This window comes from Octopus bimaculoides, chromosome 3 (assembly GCF_046866305.1).
Source record: "Octopus bimaculoides isolate indiv1 chromosome 3, ASM4686630v1, whole genome shotgun sequence".
NCBI classification, from domain to species: domain Eukaryota; kingdom Metazoa; phylum Mollusca; class Cephalopoda; order Octopoda; family Octopodidae; genus Octopus; species Octopus bimaculoides.
Genome location: NC_142930.1, coordinates 110,473,691 through 110,491,190, shown reverse-complemented (window position 1 = coordinate 110,491,190; position 17,500 = coordinate 110,473,691).

Below are 17,500 nucleotides of genomic sequence, written 5' to 3'. Positions count from 1 at the left end.
TTTGGTCGGCCTGAGGCTATAGTAGAAGACACTTGCCCAACATGCCACGCAGTGGGACTGAACTCGGAACCATGTAGTTGGTAAGCAAGCTACTTACCACGCAGCCACTCCTGCGTCTATTATTGTAGTCAATAATCTAAATAAGGTTGTTGTGTGTCATGATTATCATTATTGAGTGAGAGAGCAGTGCATGCCATCAAAGTTACTCTGGGATACAATGCCCAGGGTACCCATCATGACTACCCATCTGATAAGGGTACATATCGAGATAAGCAGTGCATGATCTTGCAGGTGGCGCTCGGTTACAATTTTCTTCAGGTCAAGTAGCCCATCCTGCTCAAAAGGTCCCTGAATAAGGGTTGTTTAAGGATGTTGGACAAAACACCCATGTTTCCAGGGGTGAATTATTCAAACCCCAAAGAATTCCTCTCAACACATGGTGATGATGTTCCCTCACTACTTCTGCACATGATCAGAGATGCACATATCGTCAGCTATCGAGGGACATGCTCAACTAGTTAAGGTCAAACAACTGACAAGCAAATCCACGAGAGCCATGATTATTATTGTTATTATTATTATTATTATTAATAAGGCGAGTTAACTGAATCACTAGCATGCCGGATGAAATGCTTAACATTATTTCGTCTGACGCTACGTTCTGAATTCAAAATCCTGTCGACTTTGCCTTTCATTCTTTCGGGGTCGATAAATTAAGTACCAGTTGCGGACTGGGGTCGATGTAATCAACTTATCCCCTTCCCAAAATGGCTGACCTTTTGGCAAAATTTGAAATCATTATTATTATTATTATTATTATTATTATTAGTTCATCCATCGTTGTCAATGGTAATTCAGGACATCACATGGGAGAAGAATATGGAGCACAGTGTGTCTGGCTGTGGCCAACCAGTCTGATGCATTCTTGGAAGGCTCTGTCACAGGCCAGGCATTAGTGATCTGTTGTGACTGAAAGCAAAGAGTTGGCTCTGGGCTTGCGTAGTTCATGTCTTCTTTGTGTCCCTGCAATCCTGTTCTGTTTGTAGGAGGTGACACTTTTCTTAGTGCAGCTTTGCTAGGTAGGATGGTCTTGTGCTTGAGTTTCCCAGGTGTCAGGGTTGATCTCAAAGCTTTCCAGGGAGGTTCTGCGTGTGTTCCCAAATCGCTTAATACACAAAGACAAAACCTGTGATTAGAAAATTACTATTTTTATATCTCACAATGTGAGATATTCAGCAACAGTACTTTGGAGTAAAGATTGTTTGCCAACATAACATGGCAGTCCTTGTTTAAGACAAATGCTGCTGTAATTTAGCCCCAGGAGACATCGTCTCCAGCTGGCTATATTATTCTGTGCTAATGAAGAGAAATAACCCAGAAATTGCGATACACAGATATTGCTATGAACTGAGTGGGGGTGCTAGATTCCCTTGTTTGAAAATATAAGGACACAGATCATATTGTACAGCTAGATGGAGATGATGTCTTCTGGGGCTAAATTACAGCAACATTCGTCCTAAACCAGGACTGCCATGTTATGCTGGCAAACAATCTTTACTACAAAACCTGTGATGATAAACTAATTGTCCAGTAAAAATTATGAGGGATTTTTCAGCCAGGAACACTTTGTAACTTCTGCAGTGAAATACAAACTTTAAACCCCAACGTTTCCCAAATTTGTGAAGAGTGATCAATAGTAATCTATTCTACTTATTCTTGAAAGCACTGTTCCCATTGATTAAATTTTAGATAGAATAAATATGCTCCAAGTTTGCTTCAAGTTATAAGCTGTGAAGTGAATCACTACATCTAATATACAGAAATCCATTTTATTAGAAAAATTTTGCAAATCTGGAACATGGAAATTTCTTTTAAACCACTTTACAACCAATTCTAAATTCTAAAGCCAGCTGTGCTCTCAAAGTATAAATATACTTTACAAAATAAAATAAAATTAAGTTTCATTACTTCTTTCATTTCTTTAAAATATCTTCTAATTTTGTTTCCAATGAAGTGCCTCTCAAACATTTCAACACTTGAAACAAAATATATAAAAGAAATGAAAACAATCTATAAAATAAAAATAAAAAAAAAATCCATCAGGAAATTTCTATAATGTAAGTAAAATATATTTATAATCTAACCTAATGTTATTAATTTCCACTTTCTTGAAAAAAACATCTTTTAGCAGAAATAATTTCCTAGAATACTTTCATCGTATGTTGCACATAGCAATAATGAAATATTTAACGAATATATCAGTGTTGTTTGCAACTAAAACTTAATTTTAAATTTACGAAATTTTCATCAAAAATTTTGGTGATGATGAAAGTTGATTTTTCATGTTGTATTTTATTTGTTTTATTTATTTTTTCATTGTTCAGCTGAAAAAAAAAAATAATAAAAACAGAAAGAAATTTGTGAAATTAAACAAAAAATTTTCTGCTTTATTAATAATTTTCCTGAAATGAAAGAAGTAATATTTTAATTCTATTTCTTTCTGAAATTATTATTTACTATATTTGTCTTGAGGTAACTAAATTATTGATAATCCAATATTGTAAAAAAATAAAAATATTTATGTAGCTTTCACTGTTTGTTATTCGAAAAGCTCAGCAATAAAAATTGGAGTGATTGCATAATTTTACTTCAGAATAAGTAAATAAATAAAACATAAACATGAAAATACATAAACCATAAAAAATAATATATAAAAATAAATAAAAATCACCTTGTGAAATATAGTTGAATTTTTGTCAAAATGTAACTCGTTTACTTTCAAACATTGCTTCCATATGTACAAAGAAATACATATTTTTGAAAAGCTAAGACAGAAAGATCAAATATCAATTATGGTACATAAGGAAATTGGTATTGATGTCATGCAAGAATTTCACTTTACATATCAGGTTCTATCATTTGATTGGCTGGAGTTCAATAATCTATTTCCTCTTAAACATCAACACCATCATCATTTAATGTCCATTTTCCAAGCTGGCATGGGCTGGACAGTTGGTCTGGAGCGGACCAGCTGGAAAGCTGTACTAGGTTCTATTTGTTTGTTTTGGCATGATTTCTATGGTTAGATATCCTTCTTAATGCCAACCATTTTACAGAGTGTACTGGATGCTCTATAATTTGTGCCAGAACAGGTGCTCTTTTATGTCACGCCAGAATGGGTGCTTTTTATGTGGTTCCAACATGGGTACTTTTCTATGCGACACCAACATGGGTACTTTTTACATGACACCAACACAGGTGCATTTTACATGGCACCAGCACAGGTGTGTTTTACACAGCACCAGCAGAGGTACTTCTTACATGGCACCAGCATGCATGCATTTTATGTGGCAGTCAGGGATTAGATTGAATTGGATTGGCTATATTCAGTCTGCTGCAGGATGAGGGTGTCAGCATGTTTTCTCCACTAACCACACTTTGATGTGCACGCAGTGAATTTCAGCTTGTGATCATACTAGTTTAATGATCCTACTCTGTCACACTGGCTTAACATGGCTTGGCAGAGGAATGCAGTTTTTATACTCTTGCCCAGGAATAGTTAAGTCAAATACATCAACCTCAGTGCACAACTGGTACTAAGTTTATCAATCCTGAAAAAATGAAAGGTAAAATCAGCCCTGACAGATTTTGAATTTAGAACATAAGGATGAAGGAAATACTGCTAAGTCTCTCACCTGGCATGCTAACAATTCTGCCAGCTCACCACCGAAAAGCAGTGAGTTACACATTCTTCCTCATATAAATGCTTTACCCAGCTGAACAGGAACACTATGTCTTCATACTGGTAAGCATGTTAAATAATTCTAATCACGCGCAAACACACAAAGTGTATTCAATAGTATTCTTTTCTACTCTAGGCACAAGGCCCCAAATTTTTGGGGAGGGAGGTCAGTCAATTAGATCGACCCCAGAATGCAATTGGTACTTAATTTATCGACCACGAAAGGATGAAAAGCAAAGTTGATCTCGGCAGAATTTGAACTCAGAAAGTAAAGACAGACGAAAAACTGCAAAGCATTTCACCCGGCATGCTAATGTTTCTGCCAGCTCACCACCTTAAATATTCTTTTTAACTCTAGGCACAAGGTCCGAAATTTTGGGGTAGGGAAGTCAGTCGATTACATCGACCCCAGAATGCAACTGGTACTTAATTTATCGACCCTGAAAAGATGAAAAGCAACGTCAACCTCAGCAGAATTTGAACTCAGAATGTAAAGACAGATGAAATACCACTAAGCATTTTTCCCAGCATGCTAACATCTCTGCCAGCTCACCACCGAAATGCAGTCAGTCGTACATAATACTTTCTCATGTGAATGCTTTACCCAGCTGAACAGGAACACAGTATGTCTTCATACTGGTAAGCACGTTAAATAATCCCATTCGTGTGCAAACACACAAAGTGTATTCAATAATATTAGCCTAACAATGATATCATATCAACTGAAAATAAATTGGATTGATTTCATTTGGTTCGTTTGTTTCTGTATCTGTTATCAAACCACAATGTTTATTAATTGAGTTTGGAACATCAGTCAAAACTTCAGGGATTGACTCTACATTCGGTTCATGGTCAATATTTGCATCTTTGTCATTTACTGTGTACAGACTAATATAGACTGTTAACTTTTAAGAATCACAAATCTAGTATTGCCTGTTTAAGGAATAAACCTAGCTTGTTGTGATTCCTCATATTTCCTGTATCAATGCCATATTGGAACTACAGTTTGTAAGACAGTTACTGTTGATCATATATGTCTGGCCGTCAAAGAAAAGCAACTGATAAGCACTCAATGTAGAGGTACTGTCTGATAACTGAAAACTATGAGGTTTCATTCCAACCCACTCAAGACCAACCTTGGTTCTATAATAAAAACTCCCTATTTTAAAGGGATTTTGATTAAATCCTTCCCTCAAAATTTCATGTTAATTTCTGTTCCAAATACCAATAAAAGTGCCGTGTTTTTTAACAAACCATCCAATTGCCAAGAATTTCCTTCCAATATTTGAGTATTTATTTCAGGTGTGGTTAACACGTTTGATAAATAGATACTTCTTGATGTATATTTATTGCTTGTATCAGTCGTTAGTTGACCTCTTTGTGACAATGCAAATCTGAGCAATAAGTTTTGACCTTAGCATTTCTTTTATATGTTCAAATGATAAAGATTTTTTCTTGTTTTCTGGTGGTGGGAATTCTCACAATATAATACCCTGTTTACCATGTAATACGAATAGCAATATGGGATCCAAATAATGATCAATACATTTTTCACACAAATTAACAAGCTAAAAAATATTGTTTCTTACCCTTTGGTGATTTTACACCTGTAATTGTCACCACTAAAGGATTATTTAGTGATATACCTTCCTTTGTCAGTCAATATCCCTCCAACGACAATTCATCACTCTTTAACACAGACTTAACTGAATTTATCACCATACCTGATCATTTCAACTGTTTTATAACCTTATCTGCCTTTGTTATGCAGGCTTTCACCAGTTTTAGCACCAAGACATACATCAATGTCATTTCCAACAACTTGTTCAATAGCTGTCTGAAACATAATGCTGGCTGTTTTAATTCCATGAGGGAGACATGTCCATCTGAAAAGAACTAACTATTCATATATTTATCATAGTAACTTCTCTTGCTTCAGAACACATCTTTATCTCCCGATATGACCCTTTTAAATCCAATTTAGCAAAACTATTCATGCGAGAAAGAGAATGAAACATCGATTCTGGTATAGAATTTTCCTGACACCTCTATTGTCATGGCATGCAATTTTTATCTAAATACACTTGCAACCATAGGCACTTTCTTTCTCTTGTAGCTGCTTTAAGAAGCTCAATAGCCAAACTGTTGCTTTACAAGATAAGTAGCCATCTTAAATAGTTCCCAATCACATGGAGATAAGCTAGAAAAAAGATATCAGAATGTCTCGTAACACCTCATGAACATTACCAAAAGCACAATGTCTTTTCTATAAACCGCAATCCTCTGGAACATATCATTGGTTTCTCACAGGTTTTTCAGCAGGTGCCAATAACTAAAGACAATAAAGAAGTCTTTAAGTGGTTTGCAAGAAATAGTTGTCAATCCTTTTCCAAATCATGTCATTTTAACTTAAAAGTAAAAAAAAAAAAAGATGTGTTAAAGAACGTGGCCCTAGTTATGCAAAGTGATGAGCTGGTCAAAGCTGGGTCAACTTTAATCATTTGATTTATTGACCGGAGCTTAACTGGATCTAAAAACCACAACAGCAACAACAAGAACAACCTACAGGAAATTTAATCTGAATATCAAGCACATCTTGATGGCACCTGCATGGGTCACTGCCAGAGCTGCCTAACTGACTCCTCGTGCTGGTGGCCTGTAAATAGCACTGTCCAAAAGTGGTCAATGCCAGCACCTGCCCCAACTGGCTCCTGTGCCAGTGGCACATAAAAAGCACCATACGATTGTGGTTGATGCCAGTACTGCTTGACTGGCCCTCATGCCGGTGGCACATAGAAAACACACACTACACTCTCGGAGTCATTGGCATTAGGAAGGGCATCCAGTTGTAGAAACATTGCCAGATCAGTTTGGAGCCTGGTGCGGCCTCCTGGCCTGCCAGTCCCCAGTCAAACCATCCAACCCATGCCAGTATGGAAAACAGACATTAAAGGATGATGAGGATGATGATGATGTTGATCCGTATTGTCAATTAGCTGGAACTTGCAAAACAAGAAAAAATAACTGGAGCAAGATTATTTCTCCTAATAGACAATTCTTTTGACTATGGTACAAGGCCTGAGATTTGGGGATAAAGGATTAGTCAAGTACATCAACTTGCGTAATTAACTGGTATTTTATGGTGTTTTTTACGTGCCTCCTGTGCAGGTGACACGTAAAAAACACCATTTTGAGCGTGACCATTGCCAGTACCGCCTGACTGGCCTTCATGCCAGTGGCATGTAAAAGCACCCACTATGCTCTCGAAGTGGTTGGCGTTAGGAAGGGCATCCAGCTGTAGAAACTCTGCCAGATCAGATTTGAGCCTGATGCAGCCATCCAGTTCACCAGTCCCCAGTCAAATAGTCCAACCCATGCTAGCATGGAAAGTGGACGTTAAACGATGATGAGGATGATGATGACTTCATTAGGATGAAAAGACAAGGTCAACTTTGGCGGAATATGAACTGAGAAGGTAAATCCAAAAGAAATCATGCTAGACATTGTACAACATGCTAAGGATTTTTAAGGCTTGTCGATTTTCCCCCTTAATCAATAATGATAATAATTAGTTATTCACACACGTACACACACGCACACACACACACATATGCAAATTAAAAAGTGCTCTGGGATGAATATATAGATTGCTCGTGTTATTGAATACATACATAAATATCACCACAAAGAATATTGGTGGAATTCTCCCATCAAAACATCGACCAGGGGCCAGATATAGTTGTTGGGACAGACAGGAAAAAGTATGTACTGTCACAGAAGTCAACCACCCGACTGATGTGAACATCTCTTTGGAAATCAAAGGGGAAGAAGATAGTTATGGACAACTGCTTTGAAACTTATTTATTCACATTTATACCAATAACAATTGGTGCTCATGGGTTTGTTAGTAAATACCTATATGACAATATGGAGAAGTTAAGTTTTGCAGAAAAAGAAATCATCCAGGTAAGACACATATTACAAATACAATCTGTAAGTGGAATGGTAAAAATATACAAGATTTTCCTTGAGTTTAAAATGTGACATTTCAATGATGAAGCATTGCATCTCTGTTAGAAACCATCTCCATCCTCGGAGGAAGAAATTTAAATAATTAAAAACAGAAGAGAACATACATACATACATACACACATAATATATATATGAGCATGGTGGTGGTGGTGATGATTTTTTTGAAAAGCGTGAAATTCTATAATAATTGGCCATGTTTATATCATTATGTTTTAAAGTGGAGGAAATGCTTCATCTTCTCCAGGCAAGAATATAGAACAATTCTTCAGAGAAAAAGAGATATAATTGTCAGCATCTTTCTCGCAGGCTTAGCTACACACACGAAATGAAGAAACAAAAATCACGTCAAAGAATTCCATTTTTGTTTCCATCTTCTGTTTTTGTTTTCGTTTTTTTTTTCTTGGAAACATTCATACGTTTTAATCTATGTTGCATTTGTGAGTTTATGAAACAATTAGAGCAGTGTGGCTGTGTGGGTGGTAAAAAGTTTGCTGCTCAACCACATGGTTCCAGGTTCACTCCGAGCTTGTGTGACACATTGGAAAATTGTCTGCGGATTTGGTTGACAGAAACTGATAGGATCCCATTGTATATATATATATTTATATATATATATATATGGTGGTATGTAAAAAACACCATTTAAGTGTGATCAATGCCAGTGCTGCCGGACTGGTTTCCATGTCGGTGGCATGTAAAAAGCACCCACTACACTTTCAGAGTGGTTGGCAGGTTGGCATTAGAAAGGACATCCATCTGTAGAAACCTTGCCAAATCAGAATAGAGCCTGGTGCAGCCTCCCGCCTTGCCAGTCTTCATTCAGACCATCCAACCCATGCTGGCTTGGAAAGCAGACGTTAAAGGACAACAACAATAATGATGATGATGATGTGTGTGTGTGTATGAATATATTCTATGTGTTTGTGTCTTTGTGCTTAACGACCGGTGTTGGTTTCTTTACATCCGTGTAACTTAGCAGTTCAGCAAAAGAGACTGATGGAATAAGTACCAGGCTTTAAAAAAAAATAATAATCAAGGGCGTTCGATTTATTTGACAAAAATTCTTCAAGGTGCTGCTCCAGCTTGGCCACAGTCTAATTGGCTGAAACAGGTGAAAGATAAAAAAATGAAAACTGTATTTTAGCCATTGCAAAATCTTGCAAAAACTGTTAATTTCACTGAAACCTTATTATCTAGAGTCAAGATCTTTGACCCACACACCAACTGCAACCTGGTCACTGTGTCACCCAGGTTGCAATCGGTTCAGTTTCAACACAATCCAAGATCAAATCACTTGCTAGGCAAGTACTTCTCTGAAGTTTATAAAATATAGATAGTGTTTAGAATCACTCAAGAAAGCTGAAGAGTAGAAGGTCTTCAGAGCAGAAACCCCTACATCAGGCAAGCGTTTTGGCCTTTCACTTAAATGGGTCCAGGCCACATCCAGGTCATGATTCCTGATTGACTTTCTGCTGTTATCTTTTTTGCCACTTGGACGTCAAGGACATGTGCAGTTAAACTGCTTGGAGATTCCATTTGGTAGTAACTCCTTTCCAGTGACTCAGCTTTCAAACTTATACTTTAAGAAGAAGAAATAATGTTTGTTATCATAGTAACAGCAAAATGTCAATGCTACCGTAATGACTAACTCAGAATTACTTCCCTTGGCATTAAAATACAAATGTACTGCCTTCAAATGGTAAGCAAAGTCTCTTTTGTTCCTCTTTGACCAGATTCAGCTGGAACTTCTCTCTGATGTCTCAGATTATTCTTCTGATATATTTCTCCAAGACTAAGCATGCCCTTTCCACTATTATGTACAACTCAATAAAGTTTCAACATTAATTTATGACTTGATTGTCAGAGTATAGTGGATAACAATAATAATTTCAACATCTTGCGTGTCTTCAACTGGTTCAAAAAATAAATTTGTCAATCTACTTCATTTTGGTTAATATAGAAAGGATTGAGGTAACTCCTCCTGAAGATATAGAGTCAAAATTAAAAGAAGAGTGCCATTGATAAGTGCAGAATCTGTGGACAAAATGACGAAACCATATGGCATATTACCAGCCAATGTATGCCACTAGCCAAGAAGGAATATAAGAGATGCCACAACAATATAACAAGGCTTGTCCATTGGACACTTTGCAACAAGTATGGACTTGACAGAGCAAAATAAGAGGCGTTACCTTAGTTCACTGGTAGTGAACAGCTGACACCATAGTACGTCTCCAGCGTTAGAAGCTGTGCAAAGGCAATGATAATAATAATAATAATAATAATAATAATAATAATAATAATAATAATAATAATAATAATAATAATAATAATTTTAGCTGTCCCAATACTTTAGCTGTCCCAGTTATAAGCTACAGCTACAACATCCTTAACTGGACACTAAACGAACTATCTAAAATAGATAGGAAAACAAGAAAAATAATGACAGGATATAGGATGCACCACTCAAAATCTGACATAGAAAGGCTATATATATACAACGCACAGAAGGTGGCAGGGGTCTTATACAGCTGGAAAACTATTATAAAATAACCACCATAGGACTGCAAAAATACCTACTCCAGAAGCAAGGAAAATTAATACAAATAGCCACAAAACACGAGCAAAACAAAAAACTGTTTTCAGTATTTAAGGAAGCTGACAAATACAAACAAGAAATCAATCTACCTAACAAATACGAAGAAGAAGAAGAAGAAGAAGAAGAAGAAGAAGAAGAAGAAGAAGAAGAAGAAGAAGAAGAAGAAGAAGAAGAAGAAGAAGAAGAAGAAGAAGAAGAAGAAGAAGAAGAAGAAGAAGAAGAAGAAGAAGAAGAAACAACAAAAGCTATAAAACAAATGAAATCCAAACTAAAACTAGAACAGCAACGGACCATGATAAAACGATGGCAAGAAAAGCCCCTACATGGTAAATACTGGGCTAAACTAAATGCAAAAGAAATAGACAGAGAAAAATCCCAGCAATAGTTGAGAAGCTCAGGACTCAAAGCAGAGACTGAAGGATTTTTAATTGCTGCACAAGACCAAAGCCTCCCCACCAGAAATTACCAAAAACATATAATGAAAAGAAACATAACAAGTAACTGTAGAATTTGTGGAGATGGACAAGAAACAATAAATCATATTATCTCTGGCTGCCCAGTCCTGGCTAAGAAGGAATATATTCACAGACACGACAGAACTGGGACCTATATACACTGGAAGCTATGCCAACACTATGGAATAACAACAGAAAAAAAATGGTATAAACACATGCCAGAAAAGGTCACAGAAAACGAGAAAGCAACCATACTCTGGGATATGCCAATACGCACAGATAGAGAAATTAAGGCAAATAGACCAGATATAGTTGTCAAAGATCATGAAGAAAAAAATGCTTTCTAATTGATGTATCAATACCAGCAGATGACAACGTCTCTCTAAAAGAAATGGAAAAACTTTCAAAATACAAAGACCTGGAAATAGAGGTAACTCGAATGTGGAATCTAAAAACAGAAACAATTCCTATCATAGTAGGTGCCTTAGGTATAATTAAAAAATATTCAGACAAATACATAACAAAAACACCAGGACTTACAAATATATATAACATACAGAAAATTGCACTACTGGGCACAGCACACATCCTACGCAAAACACTTTCAATACAGTAAACATAAGAGCACCACAGCAAACCACAGCACATACCCAAGGCGCACAGAGCTGCGCTCAGTAGTGAAGTGAAAGCACATTATAAAAATAAAACTACTGAACAATAATAATAATAATAATGATAATAAAATATTCAGACAAATACATAACAAAAGCACCAGGACTTACAAATATATATAACATACAGAAAATAGTACTACTAGGCATCACACACATCCTGCATAAAACACTTTCAATACAGTAACAATAAGAGCAGTACAGCAAACCACAACACATACCCAAGGCACACAGAGCTGCGCTCGGTAGTGAAGTGAAAGCACGTTATAAAAATAAAACTAATGTATAATAAAGATGATGATGATGATGATGATGATAATGATGATAATCCTTTCTATAAAAGGAACAAAGCCCAAAATTAAGGAAAGGGGGTAAGTCGATTATACTGATCCCAATGTTTCAGTGGTGCTTAATTTATTGACCCCGAAAGGATGAAAGCAAAGTCGACCTCGGTGGAATTTGAACTCAAAACGTAAAGATGAACAAAATGCCGCTAAGCATTTAGCCTGGTGGGCAAACGATTCTGCCAGCTTGCTGCCTTATATAATAATTATAATAATAATAACAACAACAACAACAACAGCAACAACAATTAGAATGGTGATGATGTCGAAGACCATGCTGGGGCAAGAACATTCTTTTATCTTTTACTTATTTCAGTCATTAGACTGTGGCCATACTGGGGCACTGCCTTGATGAATTTTTAGTTGAATGTCTTGACCCCAGCACTTATTATTTGAGCCTAGTAGTTATTCTATTGATCCCTTTTGCTAAGTTCTAAGTCACGGGTGTAAACATGTCAACACCAGTTGTCAAGTGCTAGTGGGGGACAAACATAGACACAAACACATACACACATAATGGACTTCTTTCAGTTTCCATCTTACTAATCCACAAATTCACCCACAAGGCTTTGATCAGCTTGAGGCTATAATAGAAAGATACCTGCCCAAGGTGCTATGCAGTGGAACTGAACCTGGAACCATGAGGTTGGGAAGCAAGCGTCTTACCACGCAATTTCTAACCTCTCTTAATAATGATTTACATATCTTAGTATTACTAATCTGGAAAAAAAAACACTACTTTTACCTTAACTTTAATTGATTCCAACGAGGTTCCTGGGGCCATACTGCAGCACCACCACAATCAAGAATTCCCAAGCACTCTTAGTAATGATATACACCTCTAATTGATTTAACATCTAATAACATAACCAAACTACTGACTGCTACAAGAGACTTACAGACACAATTATCCTTGATTTATAGATGTAATTCAAGTAGTAGTACTTCTACACAACACTGGCTTGTAGATAATGATTTCTATTTAGAAAGAATTACTCTGGGATTTGCTTCATAGCTTTCACTAAGACTCAGTTAACAAATGTATATTGGTGAACCCATTGAGATATCTACTCTAATTATCAAAAATACTACATTTCACTTACAACTATGCTATAGCAAGAATCATAACTAGCTATTAGTATGATGTATCTAGCCAGATAAATCAATTCTAGATCTGAGTTTGTGCTAAATGAATTTTAATTCATTTTGTTGTCACCCAATAAATTGCTTTCTCGGCAATAAATGATGTTGTCTGTGTCCTTTCCACTATTATGTATTACTCAATAAAGTTTCAACATTAATTTATGACTCTGATTGTCAGAATATAGGGAAAATAATAGTAGCAATAATAATGATGATAATAATAACAACAACAACAGCAACAATAAAAATGGTGATGGTTATGATGATGATGATGATGATGATGGTGATAATGAAATAAAGCTATTAAGAAGAGAAGAGACGCAGGTCAGATGTGGTGATTTGAAATCTGTGATCATTGAAGAAGGTAAGTGTATACTTGTTGTTCTTGGAGCTTTGGGTACTCTAAGTACTGAAAGTACAAAAAAGTACCAAGGTTATAATATAGGTCGAACTGATAGGAGTCAAATTTGAAGCTAGAACATCTAGAGAAAACAATGCTGCTTGAAACTGCACGAATCCTCCACAGTGTTCTTGAAATCTGGATGAAAAATCTTACTTCAGTTCAGTGTTTGTGAACAGCTGACAGTTTCGTTCATTATCCAGCAAAGTTGCTCTGGGAAACAACAAAGATCTCAACAGCAAAACCATAATAATGATAATAATAATAATAATAATAATAATAATAATAATAATAATAATGATGATGATGATGAAAAGGATGATGACAATGACAACAACAACAACCTCAACAACAGTAATAATAATAATAATAATAATAATAATAATCCTTTCTGTTATAGGCACAAGGTCTGGATTTCTGTGGGGACAAGGACAATAATTGATCACATCGACCCCAATACTTGACTGGTACTTAATTTATTGACCCTGAAAATATGAAAGGAAAAGTCAACCTCGGAAGAATTTCAACTCAGAACTTAGTTACACACAAAATACCGCTCAACATTTTGCCCAGCGTGCTAATGATATTGCCAGCTTGCCACCTTGAATAATAATAATAATAATAATGATGATAGTTGTAATAGTAATAATAGTAATAATAATAATGATAATGATAATAATAATAATAATAATAATAATAATAATAATAATAATAATAATAATAATAATAATAATAATAATAATTTATAAAACTGGGCATAACTCTTCACAAAAGTAAATAAATCATAAAAAGAGGAGGATGTGATTTGTAATAGAAATTGGCTCTGTTTATCGAACAGATTGAACAATATTTTGACAGACTGTCTGTCTTCTTTGGGGTTCAAAATGCAAACTGGAAAAAAAAATGTAGGAATGCAGAAACTCAAAATATGATGATGTCATTTAATCTAAAAGTGGAATGCAGGATTTGTTCGTTCATATTTTGAATTTTTGTGTTTCTGTGGTGTTCTTCATTTTACATTTTGAACCTGAAGAAGATACACGATCTGTTGAAATATTGATCAATCCGTTCAATAAACAATCTCTATTACAAATCACATTGTGCTCTTCTTATTGTTTAATATGAATGATTGTTTCAAATTTTGGCACAAGGCCAGCAATTTGAGTGGTGTGGTTAGTCAATGACATAGATCCAGTGGCTGAATAGTACTAATTTTATCAAATACAATAACCATAATAAATGCCCGGATGCAGTACCAGGCAGTGGCTCTCATGGCTTCTGATCTTAATTGATTGGAAGTGTTATCATGTACAATGTTTTGTCTTGGTATAAAAGATGGGCTACAGCAAATATTCTGCTTAATACCACAGATTTGCTTGTCAGTCGTTTGACCTTAACCAGTTGATCATGTCCCTTAGTGGCTGACAATATGTGCATCTCTGATCATGAGCATGAGTAGTGGGGGAGCATCATAGCCATGTGTTGAGAAGAATTCGTTGTGGTTTTCTTGTGGAAGTATTCCAACCACCCCTGTGTGACTAAAAGTGGACTGAGACATTTCTATTAAATACACGACTGTTGGCTCATCAGGAGTTTGTGTTCGTAGCAGTTAATGTGAGCCTTTGATATAGAGTGGTGAGTTTTGTGTAATAGTAATAGTAGTGCACTCTGTATATACTTTCTCTCCCACCTGCTTCGTTATATTATATATCCAATATAAGGATATAAAAGGTTTGAATAATTCACCTTTGGAGACACAGATGGGTCACCATGCTTACACAACCCAAGCCTCAAGGTATTACTTCATTTCTTCAACTTTGATTTCCTTTTGAAATCTAACCCATCTAATAAGTGCTTGATTGTATTTCTATCATATTTTGATATTATTTAGCAGTGATATTAAAATGTTTATATCGTAAATAGGATATATTTCCAAGATTCATCTTATTAATCCTTTCTTTAGACTATCTCTGTTCAAATACACCGTCTTTGTTTCAATTATTTTTTAAATAACGAAGTATTTCGAAGAATTACATTGTCAATATTAAACTGGTGTAAGGTGATGAGCTGGTGAAATCATTAGTGTGCTGGGCAAAATGCTTAGCACCATTCCATCCATCCTCACATTCTAAGTTCAGATTCCACTGAAATCAACTTTGCTGTTAATCCTTTCAGGCTTGATAAAATAAGCACCAGTTGATTACTGGGATCAATGTATTAGACTTATCCCCTTCCCCAAATTACTGGCTTTGAGCCAAAATTTGAAATCAATATTGAAGTAGCGTTTCAGACATAAAGTGTCATGAAAGTTTGATGAGAGTGTTTAATTCCATCAGCCATCTGCCAGATGCTCTTCCTGTGTCCTGGGGTCAGCTTGTCACAGTTCTCCGTTTCCCTTTGTCAGGCACTGTATGCATACATTCAGCCAGTCTTTTATCACTTTAAAACAGAAAATTCCTATCACAAAACCAGGGGTGGCTTCAGGCTGGTTGGTATCAATAGGGTTAAGACAATCTGATCTGCAAATCATTCTATTTTTACCCAGAAAAGCTAAACTTCTATCAAAAGAATACCTGCGGGCTAAGTACTGATATTATTCCAGAAATATAATACAAGATAATTCTAAAATTCAGCCTTCAAGAATGTTCTAAAGCTATTAATGAATAATAACTACGAACAATAAATAATATTTGTAGCTGGTACAGAATTCTGTTGTGTATATATGGCAAGTATGATTGCAGTTCCATTCTAGACGTATTATGTTGCTAGCTTGGTTCTGGAGATATTTTCTCATCAGGAATCAAATATTAAATACTCTTTCCTTTTTACCCAGGACATACTCCTCCTCCTCTTCTTCTGCCTCCTCCATCTCATCATCATCATCATTATTGTTGTCATCATCGTTGTCTTCATTGTCGTCGTCATCATCATCATCATTCTCACCATTGTCATCATTGTTTTAACGTCCAATTTTTCAAGATTGCATGGGGCACATGGAATTAGTTGAAGCAAATGCTCTATGGCTGGACACTCTTCTGGTCACTGGCCCTCACCTGTTTCCAAAGGAGGTAATATTTCCCTATGAACAGGCGTGCTTTTCATGAAAGATTGCGAATGAAAGACATTGCTCAATGTCAATGCTTGTTTACCATCAGCACATGATAAAAGTATACATAGACACAAACACATATGTACATACATATACACACACACACACACACACACACACACACACACACACACACACACACATATATATATATATATATATATATATATATATATATATATATATATATATATATATATATATATATATATATACATATATATATATATATGTGTATGTAATTTAGAGAAAACCACTATCAAATAATTCAATAATGAAGAATGTAATTCATACCCTCTAGAAAATAAATATATCATAAAAACCTTCTTCTAAAAATCAATAAAGTACATAAAAGAATAACTAGTAAATGGTATAAGAATGCCTACACACGTTTTGTGGCTATATTTTCAAATAGATAACTAATAAAACCAATTTGACTAATAATTTGATTAATAATTAAATCGATCTACAATTAAATCTATTCAAAAATATAGTCACCAGCTTCTTTCAGTTTCCTAGACCATGGGACAGCAAAGTCCTCTGAGGGGGGGGTGTTCTATGTAGTTATCTAAAGTGCTGGCAAAGTGGTCAATACTGACTTCTGGGTGATGTTGCACAACTATCCAAGGGGGTCAATAAATGGGTCAATAAACACCTGAAACAATTTTGAGCTTTAAGGGTGCTGAATTATTACATGATGGAGGTCAATAAGTAATTAACGATTCCATGAATGGTTTAATGATATAAGAAGAATGTCAACCCCCTTGCTCTAGATAACGCATGAGAACATTAGTATTTAGTATTTATATGTTATTTTACTTAAATGCTTTGAGAGAGTTTAAAATTTTTAATAACAATGTCATTTCGAAATGTTTGACAATAATAAATAGATGGAAATTATTAAACAACACCAATCACAGGGTTCCAGTGATGAGTGTACAGAACAGTAATTGCAACAGAAAGGTATTTGGAGATTCTTTTAAAGGTTAAGGAAAAGAAAATGGG